Source organism: Hylobates moloch, unplaced genomic scaffold (genome assembly GCF_009828535.3).
Source record: "Hylobates moloch isolate HMO894 unplaced genomic scaffold, HMol_V3 SCAFFOLD_15, whole genome shotgun sequence".
Taxonomy (NCBI): Eukaryota; Metazoa; Chordata; class Mammalia; order Primates; family Hylobatidae; genus Hylobates; species Hylobates moloch.
This window is the reverse complement of record NW_026652290.1, coordinates 60,062,992-60,075,178: the sequence shown is the minus strand read 5'-3', so window position 1 is coordinate 60,075,178 and position 12,187 is coordinate 60,062,992. Positions and strand designations below refer to the sequence as shown.

General features: G+C 39.7%; 1 protein-coding gene across 3 annotated transcripts in view; it reads right to left on the bottom strand.

Moving 5' to 3' along the window:
* Positions 1 to 12,187, bottom strand: part of SERTAD2 (SERTA domain containing 2) — a 119,595-nt gene that overhangs the window by 34,641 nt on the left and 72,767 nt on the right. The window contains exon 1 of one of the 3 annotated variants that reach the window (XM_058428671.1): positions 691 to 804. The exons of the other annotated variants lie outside the window; for them this stretch is intronic. The gene's annotated coding sequence lies outside the window, so the exon portion shown is untranslated. Of the gene's footprint in view, positions 1 to 690; positions 805 to 12,187 lie in introns of those variants that run through there. 3 annotated transcript variants of the gene reach the window in all.

The window sequence follows — 12,187 nt, the reverse complement described above, 5'->3', positions numbered from 1 at the left end:
AAAAAAACTTAAAATTTAAAAAAAAAAAGAACTAAAGGTACCATGTATTGTGTGTTGATCTCAAAATATAAAACTTTATCTCAAAAACAAATATTGACTAAAATAAAGCAAGTTATAAAATATATACAACACCATTTATATAACATATTTTTAAACATGCAAAACACTGTATATATAGTTTACATATATGTATACAATTACAGAAAATAGATTTAAAAATTCAAGAAAGTAGTTACCTCTGGTAACAGGAGGAGGGTAATAGAATCAGGGAGAGACACACAGGAGATGTCTTTTTAAAAAGCATCAAAGTATCAAAAGCAAATAAATGTATTCTAATTATTTCATTGTTTCAGAATATAGTAAGTTAAAGAAATACATTTTCTCTTCTTTCTTCCTTATGGTTCCCATGATGTAGAACCGTGTAAGATTTTTTTTCCTACAACTTCTAGCACTTGTTAATATTGGACAATATTTGTATTGCAAGCATTCATTTATTCCCCATTATTTCAGTAATAAACAATTTATTCTTCTCATTCGTTCTGATATATTATCCTTCTCGCTCTCAATATTAGACTGTAAAATCCAATGATAATGCTAAATCAACCTAAAGTTCTTCAATAGGAAGCCCAGCTCATCGCTCAAGTATAAGAGAATAAGTGGTTTAAAGCCTGTTTTGGGTGTATTTCTTACCTGCCAGGCGAACTTCTATCATGCTAACAAGGATAAATCTTCCTCACAAAATATGGAAGGCTTCTTGTTACTTCCTTAAAATGACAAAGAACTCAGCACTAAAAAGTGAAATCTTGTTTTTTTGTTTTTTTTAAAGCAAAAAATAGAAACACAGTTTCTCCATAAAATATCTTTCACTGGGTGTTCAGGTGAACACCAAGTGCTACACCAAACGCATTGCAGCTCCTTCTTATGTCTCTTCTTACTGGGGATCTTGACCTTTGGGAACATGATGTTTCAGTGCATGTGTAGTGTGACTTTTTTTCAAAGAGATTGTCTTGAAATAAGCCTATGTTTTAAGTACACACTTTTCTGCAAGCTAGCAGGCATTCTGAAGCTAGGTGGTTCTAAATAAAGAACTCTAGTCAACAACAGGAAATAACTCCCACAGAAAAAAGGGGCAGAATACAAACTCTCACCAACTCTTGTACACAGCTCACAACGGCCTTTTGTTCCATGCACATTAAGCCTGAAATCTTTACTTTTCAGAGCATGTTGGGGCCTTCGCAGAGCAATTAAACATTTCTTTTCCTTTTGCTGGTGTCCTTGCCTTCTTTCCTCTGAGGAAGTTAATCTTACAACTAACTGCTTACTATGAGATAGCAAATCAGAAAACAACAGTTTGTATTTTAACATCTTCTTCTTAATGGAACTTCTCAAGATAAAAAGTTTTGGTGTAAAAACTCACTTTTCCACCTAATACACATGACACCATGGAGAGACACATATATATGTACTAAAGGAGTAGGTTCACGTGCAGTATATGTTTCTAAATCTATCAACAAGGATACATCACATTAACCCATATATCTAGATTGATGGGTTATTAGCACTTTACCAGTGGTCAGCAAATCAATGCAACTAGAAGACAAATTCATATTCTCTTCAAAGGTTCCCATCTTGAGTCTTTAGAAAAAGAGGAAGAACAATCTAGATCCCATGCCAACCAAACAGAAAGACATTTAGATGGTAGTCTTTAAAGTCAAAGTGACACCTATTAGAACAGACTGGTGGCATTCAACTATAACACAGCACAGGTGCTCCTGACAAGGGAATGAGACTGAGCAAAACATGACTTCAACATGACTGAAGATTGGTATTTCTTCCCTCTCTTGTACATTCAGCCTTGCCCTTGCTACTGGCTCCTTGTTGCAATCAATAAATTACAGATTCACTGTATTCTATCTTCACTTTTAAAACAGGAATCAATCTCCCCATGTTTAATGCTGCAGGAATGCTGCTGGTAGCTACTTCTGTCTATCTACAGCTTTTCTTCCTGCTTCCTCTGACTACTGCAGGACAATTCTACTGACCATCCCACAAACGGGCAACAGTGACCCCTAAATGCCATGGCCAATGGACACTTCTCAGCTCCTCATACTACTTAGCCTTTCTGTAGCATCTGACATTACTGGCCACCTCGAAAGGTTTCCTTCAAGTTGAACTGTAGTCTCCTGGTTCTTGTCTCCTTGGCCACTTGTAGTTTCCTTTGTTGGTCCCTCTTCCTTTGCCCTCCCTATAAACCTGTAGTTTTAAACTTAAAAAACAACAATAACAACTTCTGGCTGCAGAGAGGGCCAGAGAGGGGTAAAGTACTGTGGTGGGGTCGGGATGGAGATGGCCATGGTTCATGGCCGGGTTGGGAGCAGACATGGGAATGGTTGATTAGGAGATTAGAATCCTCAGAAAAATTTAGGAATGTAAGTGTTTTGAAAAACAATTTCCCAGTTAATAATCCCAGTTACCTAATTAACTATGTAAATATTAGTATTCCCTATGGTTTTGTCTTGCCCCTTTTCTCTTCTTATCCTAGAAACTCTCCCTAGGCAATCTCACCCATTCTCAGAGCACCTACATGCTAATGACTCACAAATCATTAACTACATTCCAGACCTTTCTCTCTGAGCTCCAGATGTGACCTTTTTATATAGGAAGACTATGCAACCCAGTTTATAAGGGTCATTCCTGTTATGCTTGTTATCCTGGCATAATTATTAATAGCACCCTGTGTCAATTTCAAAAAGGTCCTGGTTTGAATGATAAAAGCATATAATTAACCTATTCATGTCCCGTTGCCTATCAGACATCTCCACTGGATATAGTAAAGGCATCTCCAACTCACAGCACATCTAAAGTTGTCCTAATCATATTCTCCTTAAATTGCCCCCTACTTCCCAAATGCCTAAATATGGTTAAGGTACAACATCCACCTGGAGTCTCCATTGGAAATCTCAGATTCAAAGCGTCTTCCATCTCTCTTACCCTCACTTTCATCCAGACACAAAGTCCTGTCAATCTTCTCTCTTATTTTCCATATATGTCCCATTTCTCCCACCACTGCCCTAGTCAATACTCTAGTTATCTTTCACTTTGATTATGGCAACAATCTGTCTCCCAATTTCCAGTCTCGAATATTCTCCTCTAATCCATCCACATGACTTACTGTATGACAGGTAGTATAGTAGGTCCTAGAAATACAAAATGAACAAGAGATGCTCCCACCCAGTTCAGGTGGAAGATTAACTCATCATTGTGATGCAATGGGTTACGTGGTGGGTGTAAGTGACATGCAGGAGTGGCCACAGAGCCTGGCCAGTGTGGAATGAGGCCAGTAAGTGGATTTTAGGGTAAAGAGGAATTAGTCAAGGTCATTAGTCAAGGTCATTAAAGGCAGATGGAACAGGATGAGCAAAGATAGGGAGGTGAGAAATAGCATGTGATGTGGGTACAGATCTGAAGTGTAAATTTCAGGCAGGGAATAGCAATACATAACACTAGAGAGTTTGGCTGGGGCAGGTCTAGGAAGGTCTTGGAGGCAACACTGAGTGTGGCCTTTATGTTCTGAAGTCATTAAGAGATCTTCCATGGGAGAATGGTATGATGTGATTTTCACTTTAGGAAGTTAGATCCCCATTTATTCTTGAACTTTACTGAATGATTCTAACATTTACTTAAACCAACAAATGAGGAAAAAATGAAATAAAAATTTAAAAAGGATATTAAAATATATTTAAAAACAATAATTAAGAGTTGGATTCTGGCAAAAGAAAAATATAAATGAATCTGAATTGAAACACTTGAAACAGACTTTAGTAAAAAGATTTAGTATACACTAAAGACACATTCTTATAAGTGAGGTAAGGGAGGCATGTGCAATGAATGGTTTATTATTTAGGGAGGAAAAACTAACATTAGGTCCTTGCCTCATACAATATGATAAAACAACAGGGATTAAAGAATAACGTTAAGAAATACAAGAGAACTAAAAGAAATTACAGATGACTAATTTATCTTAGAGGTAGATAAGACCTTTCCAAACATAAAGCAAAAGAGCCATGAAGATAAAACTGACTACATTAACAAAAACTATATAACAAAAAGCACCATAAGCAAAAATTTTCTTTAAATGACAAACTAGGAAAAACAACTGCAACACAGGTAACAAAGACTTAGTAACTTTACAACCTAAAGAGGTCTTATGAATCAATTAAAAAACCATCAATACTAAATTAGAAAACACTAAAACAAAATTTTATAAATGAGCAAAGGACCCAAACTCATCATTATCAAGGGAAGCAATGCATGAAAAAGCAATACAAATTTAAAAGAACTGTAATTTTTACATACTAAGCTAGCTAAAGTTATTTTAAAGCTGATAACAATGTAAGGGTACAGTGGACAGGTTGTCTCACAGTTACTGATGTGAGTATAAATTGATTTAACCTTGGGAAAGACAGGGTTTTGGAGATGTGTATCAAGAACCTTTTAAAATTTCTATATCCTGTAATGTGGTCATTTCATTTCTAGAAATTTGTCCCATAGACCTAATCAGAATCATGCATAAAGAATGTGTTCATTCGACAATTATCTATCTATCTATCTATCTATCTATCTATCTATCTATCTATCTATCTATTATTTATTTGAGACAGGGTCTTATTCTAACTCTCAGGCTGGAGTGCAGTGGCATGATCAAGCTCACTGAAGCCTCAACCTCCTGGGCTCAAGCGATCTGCTTGCTTTGGCCTCCCAAAGTGTCAGGATTACAGGTGTGAGCCATCACATCCAGCCCAACAAAAATTTATTGAATGCTTACTATGTCCTAGTGTTTTGTTTTGTTTTTTTTTTTGAGACGGAGTTTCACTCTTGTCATTCAGGCTGGAGTGCAATGGCATGATCTTGGCTCACTGTAGCCTCTGCCTCCCGGGTTCAAGCGATCCTCCTGCCTCAACCTTCCGAGTAGCTGGGATTATAGGCGTGCACCATCGTGCCAGGCAAATTTTTGTATTTTTAGTAGGCACGGAGTTTCACCATGTTGGCCAAGCTAGTCTCGAACTCCTGACCTCAGGTGATCTGCCCTCCTCAGTCTTCTAAAGTGCTAGGATTACAGCCATGAGCCACTGCACCCGGCCTAACTATATGCTAGTTTTAGGAGCTGGAATATGGCTGCAAACAAAACACAAAATCCCTGTTTTCCCGGATCTTACATTCAGGATGGTGGGAGAAAGTGGAATAAATTCGTAAATTATATGGTATGTTAGAGATTAAGTGCTATGGGAAAAATAAAGCTGGAAAAAAAGGATGGGTAATGTGTGCTTGAGTGTGTACGTGTGGGGCAGGGCTGCAATTTTAAAGAGGTGGTTGAATGTACCTTGATAAGAAAATGACATTTGAGGCCGGGTGCAGTGGCTCACACCTGTAATCCCAGCACTTTGGGAAGCTAAGGCAGGCGGATCATGAGGTCAGGAGATTGAGACCATCCTAGCTAACACAGTGAAACCTCGTCTCTACTAAAAATACAAAAAATTAGCCGGGCGTGGGGGCACGTGCCTGTAATCCCAGCTACTTGGGAGGCTAAGGCACGAGAATCACTTGAACCCGGGAGGCAGAGATGGTAGCACTCCAGCCTGGGCAACAGAGTGAGAATCTATATCAATAAAAAAAAAAAAAAGGAAATTAATCATCCCATGGAGTTGTAAAGATTAAATAAAGTGCTTTCTTTCCAAAATGACAGGAGCCATTTTATTATTTTAATTTTTTATAGAGACAGGGATCTTGCTTTGTTACCCAGACTGGTCTCAAACTCCTGGTTGTAAGCGATCTTCCTGCCTTGGGACTCCCAAAGTGCTGGGATTACAGGAGTGAGCCACTAGCCTGAGATAATTTTAAAAGGTACAAGGACCTGACACTAAACAGCCACGTTGGAGGAGGGAGACAACAGCCAGATGAAAGGTAAGTGATGTTGGAGGGGTGCATGTGTTTCCCAGGAGGAGAAGGGAGACAGAATAATGGTTTTTTTTTGTTTGTTTTTTGTTTTTTGTTTTTTTTTGAGACAGAGTCTCGCTCTGTCACCCAGGCTGGAGTGCAGTGGCGCAATCTCGGCTCACTGCAAGCTCCGCCTCCCGGGTTCACCGTGGTCTCGATCTCCTGACCTCGTGATCCGCCCGCCTCGGCCTCCCAAAGCGCTGGGATTACAAGCGTGAGCCACCGCGCCCGGCCATAATGTTTTGAGATACTATGTGAGGTTTCTTGCTGTCCAGCCTCCTGTGCAGCTGGAGATGAACAGGTGCTGCAGTTCTGGCTAGTCAGGTATAAGGGGAAGTCTGCTGGAAGTTCTGAGAAGGTATCTTCTTTCTGGTAGCCATCTGTGACCATGATATAACAAGAATAAGGGTAAGGCCGGGTGCGGTGGCTCACGCCCATAATCCCAGCACTTTGGGAGGCCAAGGGCAGGAGGATCACTTGAGCCCAGGAGTTCAAGACCAGCCTGGGCAATATAGCGAGACCTCATCTCTACTAAAAATAACTTTTAAAAATTAGCCAGATGTGATGGTGTGCACCTGTAGTCCCAGCTACTCGGGAGGTTGAGGTGGGAAGCCCAGACGGTTGGGGCTGCAGTAAGCTATCATCACACCACTGCCCTCCAACCTGGGTGACAGAGTGAGACCTTGTCTCAAAAAAAAAAAAAAAAAAACCCAAAAACAAACAAAAAAAGGGGACACAGTAGGTGACAGAGTGAGAACTTGTCTCAAAAAAAAAAAAAAAAAAAAAAGAAACAGAAAACCCAAAACAAAAAAAAGGGATAGGGTAAAAGCCCAACACATTGAGGGGAGTAGAGCAGAGGTCCAGGTGGGGCCTGGGTCCTTGATGACACCCCCACCCCCACCCCTGCCATGCTGGGACCACCCAGCTCTAGACATCTGAGGGAAACAGTAAATGGCCTTGTGGTTATTTTGTAACTCTGTAGATGCGGGCCAACGGGCCAAAAACCACAGGCCACTAAATCACCTAAGGACTAGTTTAAACACAGCTCCCTAAACCTCACTGGCTCTACTCAAACTTTATCTCTGTGGGAGGGGCTTAGGAATCTGCATTTTATACCTCCCAGTTGTACTGGTTTCCTATTGTTGCTGTAACAGATTATAACCTTAGTGGGTGAAAATAACACGAATTTATTCTCATATAGTTCTGGAGGTCTAAAAATCAAGGTTTTGAGAGGGCTGCGTTCTTCCAGAGGCTTCAGGGGAGGCTCTCCTTCATTGTCTTTTCCAGCTTCTAGGGGCTGCCTTGCATTCATTCCTTGGCTCATAACCCCTTCCTGCATCTTCAGAGCACGTAATTCCAACCCTTGCTTCTGTCATCCCACCTTCTTTTTCTGCATTTGATGCTCCTGCCCCACTCTTATAAGGACCCCTGTAATTACACGGAGCTCAGCCAGATAATGATGATCTCCCCATTTCAAGAAACTTAATTACATTTGCAAAGTCTCTTTTACCACATAAAGTAACATACAGGGAGCATTACTCTGACCACCACACCAGCTGATTGTGGAACCACCGAAAATCAGATTTAAGCCACTGTTTGTTGGCTTTTCTGTAACCTGCAGGTGAAAGCATCTTAATAAACCACTTACTGGTGATAAAAACTTTAACCTAGCAGTTCTCAGTGGGAGCAGAGGTGGGGGATGAGGGGACAGAGAAAAAGGTCTGAGAAAGCTATGCACATTAGAATCATTTGGGATCTTTTTCCAAAATATACATACCTGAGTTCTGCCCTAGACCCACGGAATTGGGATACCCTGGTATGAACACGTGAACAAACTTCCCTGGGAGATTCAGCTGCAATCCCTAGTTAAGATCTACTGAATAACCTCCAACTATGCCTTAGCTTTCTTATCTGTAAAACATTGAAATATGTCTTGCCCGTCTCTCATGATTTTGTGGAGATCAAGGTAGGCAAAGTATACATAAGTACTTTGAAATTAATAAAGAGCTATATAAGTATAACTGGTGATTGGCCAGGCGTGGTGGCTCATGCTTGTAATCCAGCACTTTAGGAGGCCAAGGCGGTGGATCACTTGAGGTCAGGAGTTCGAGGCCAGCCTGGCCAACATGGTGAAACCCCATCTCTACTAAAAATACAAATAATTAGTCGGGCGTGGTGGCATGCACCTGTAGTCCCAGCTACTTGGGAGGCTGAGGCAGGAGAATCACTTGAATGTGGGAGGTGGAGGTTGCAGTGAGCTGAGATCATGCCACTGCACTCCAGCCTGGGTGACAGGGCGAGACTCTGTCTCAAAAAAAAAAAAAAAGTATAACTGGTGAAATTGATGCAGGCTGTAAATGTTGGTGTGTAAAACAATTCATCCAGAGAGAACTCGTTACTTGGAATTTATAAAATAAGCAAAAATAAATCCTTCAACAAAAATAAGACATAACAAAGCACATATACCAAACCTCATACATTAACATGTATTACCTAAGTGCCTATTTAATCTTAAAGATTAAAATATATCTGGCCTTTTTCCCAAACCACAGATTGTAAATGAAAATTTAGAAACTTAGAAGGGAAAAAGAATTAAAAGAGGGAAGTGCATGATAGTAGAAAAAAGAAAAAGACAGCTAACAACTAGAATAGAAGGGAGGGATTATAAAAACATTGATTTGGCTGGGCATGGTGGCTCACGCCTGTAATCCCAGCACTTTCGGAGGCACAGGTGGGTGGACTGCTTGAGCCCAGGGGTTCGAGACCATCCCTGGGCAACATAGCAAGACCCCATCTCTTTTAATTAAAAACAAAAACCAAAACTGATTCAGTAACTCAAAAAATTTACTGATCTAGGACCATTTAAAGTAAGGGTAAATAGCACCATGTCCCTTACTAGCTCCACCCTAAAGGAATCTATTTCACAGAATATTTGAGCAATCTAAATGATCCTGAATCATGATGAAAATGTAGCATTGCTCAATGCTGTCTATGGAAAAAATATAATAATAACATCAACAACAAAAATGATATAAAGGAAGATTTTTATTGAACAAGCTTATGTTAAAGAAGTTTAGGTACTTAAAGAGATAAACTTCAGGTGTCTATAAAATTCACATGTACAGAGAGTTGGTATGCTAATATAAATAACAAGTCTGTGTAAACAAAGGCATTATAAATCTACATATAAATTCTGCTGATGTGAAGGAAATCCTCACAAATCACAAAAGCTCAATAAATGTGTAAAAAAACAACAACAACAAAAAAACCTGTGTTTGGGAAACCAAAATAAACATTATCACCTTCATGGATGAAGAATGGTGATAGATCAGTCCATCTGCTGGCTGTGGATAATTTTAAACTTGGATAATTACAGTACTTTAAAAAACTGTATAGCATTTACAGATTATAAAGCACGTTGACATCATCATCTTATTTGTTCCCCATCCCCAAGACCCCAAGCACCAGCTACTATTCTGTTTTACAACTGAGGAACTGAGCGAGGCTCAGAGAAAACTTTCTCAAGATGCCACAACCACCAAGCAGCAAAGCCCAGACTGGAATCTATATCTTCTACTTCAAGATCTGGTTTTCATTTTCTAATTTATATTACTGTAAATATCACTTAACTGTCTAAAGAAGATTCTTTGCCAAGGCACATTTCTAAAAACAAACTCAGATGGAAACAAACTTATGGTGATCTATCTATCTATCTAGCAATCAATCATCTATCTATCATCAATCAAGCAGCATGAACCAGAAAAACTTTAATATATCTTTTTAGAAATATATCCTATTTTTCCTTCTTAATACACCCACATACAGCCTAAGTTACTATAAACAGCTTTAGCTTAGAGTGAAATTTTATGACTGAATTTTAAACACTTAAATAGAAAATGCTAAGATGGTCTTACCTAGTAAACAAAAGCATTAGCTCTAAAAACAAAAAGCTCAAAATGTACTGATTTCACAAGCATTTGGTTTCTATGTGAAAAACTGCAGGTATTTCAATAGTGTGTTTTACTTTTATTTGTGTTTCTAGAGTACTACTATGCTTCCATGCTAATTCAACCCACGCATGTTGACGACACATGCGGATCCTAAAATGCCATGATTCATCTGAGGCTGCCACAGTTGTGCAGCTTAAGGATGTACCCGTCAGATGTGAGGCTGCATGCATTCACACTTTCTGTCCCTGTCACACGCAAATAACTCCAGCAAAGCATAGTCATCCACCTCTGACTCACCCTCCCACCTGAGGGAGAGCCTGTGCTATGAGATTGAAGTAAAGGCACCCTTCATCAGAAATCATCTTTTCTACATTAACGGTAAAAAAAAAAAAAAAAAAAGAAAAAAAGAAAAAAGCCTTCATTATGAGTTTGGCCACTTTTATACCATTTTATACCATTAGAACCTGTTAGTTCTTTTGCAGAGAAACCAGAGAAGCAAAACATTGAAGAGTATTTTGAGACTACTTAACATGTAACTTAGCAAACTATGGGCAACATTTTCTGACATGCCTGCAAACACTGACTGTGGAGTCAAACAGTCCTGGGATAGACAGGATTTCAACTTCTAGCTTGACCATGTGTTGGTTGGTTGACTTTCAGCAACTTGCTGAAGCCTCAATTTCCTCATGTGTAAAAAGGGGTAGACCCAGAACCTGCAGTGTGGTATTCCTGTGAGAATTAAATGAGATAATGTATGTAGAAAGGTTAGTGCAGCCTCTGGAAATGATAAACAACAGTAGCTATTTTTGTTAATAATTATTTAATCACATAATGCTCATCAAATTCAATATTGTGCTGGTGGTCACTGGTGCTAGATGGAGAGCTCCCTGGTTTGTCCCCAGCAGGCCTCGTCACTGCTGCCAACTGGGACAAATCTTTCAGAGGCTTTGTGGTGCACACTGTACACGAGAGATCAGATGAAGCTCCAATCATTTAAGGCGTTAGGTCAGACTGGAGTACAGGAGAAATATATTTTTATTGAATGAACCTCATCATCTGACTAGCATTCAAAATGTACCTTTGTCACTGCAATTTAATATAAAACCAATACCCCTGTTTTTTCTTCATCTAACATTTACCGAATGTCCACTGTGCCAGGCTTTAGGCTAAGCTTAAGAAAAGACTCTCTCACAAATTACTAAGAGTGTCAAAGCTCTGGATTGTTAATTTTCTGAGATTCCCTCCTCTTGTCCCTTTGCTTTAGTTATATTCTGATGGGAAAACATAATAAAGTCTAGGAAAGACCAGCTACTTTCTTCAATGGCTTTATAACTCAAGTAACAGGAGTAATCAGCATGCTTCTTCCTACTTCCACTGCTATAACTGGGTTACAGCACTTCTTTTTTCTAAATTAAAAAATGCCAGTAATGAGCTGGGTGCAGTGGTGCACATCTGTAATCCCAGCTATTTGGGAGGCTGAGGAGGGAGGATCACTTGATCCCAAGAGTTTGAGAGCAGCCTGGGCAGCATAGCAAGATCTCATCTCAAAAAACGAACAAACAAACAAACAAAACAACAACAACAAAAAATAGAACAGGATGGGAGAACTGGGGGAAGAGATACAACACTGACAGTTAATAGAGTGGTAAGTAGTCCATAAGTGGTAAGAGACTGTGGCTTAAATTTATAATTTTAAGGTAGAAAAAAATGAATTAAAATATCAAATGATTAGCAATTGAAATGGCTTTGGATTTGGTTGGTAATTAATAGTAATAACCACAATGGCATCTTGGACTTCTGCATATAGCGCTTTTCTCCAAGGATCTCCATGTGCTCCTTTACCCCTCCCAGCCACTCTGTGAGGAAGACAGGGCTCCGGCTCTCACTGCAGGGAGGCAACTTTCTGGACTTTGGACTTGGAACCCAATGCTCTTTTCACCACCTTTTCCCTTTTCACTGTCTTCTCACAACATCTCTTGAAGATAAAGAAGGACCAGATACCTGGTAGAAATGAAGTAAAATGGAGCAGAGGAATTATGTAAATTCAGGGATAAAGAAAGGCTAGAAAGGGGCTGGGCATGGTGGCTCACGTCTGTAATTCCAGCACTTTGGGAGGCCGAGGTGGACGGACCACTTGAGGACAGGAGTTCGAGACCGGCCTGGCCAACATGGTGAAACCTCATTTCTACTAAAAATACAAAATTTAGCCGAGTGTGGTGGCGGGCGCCTATAATCCCAGCTAC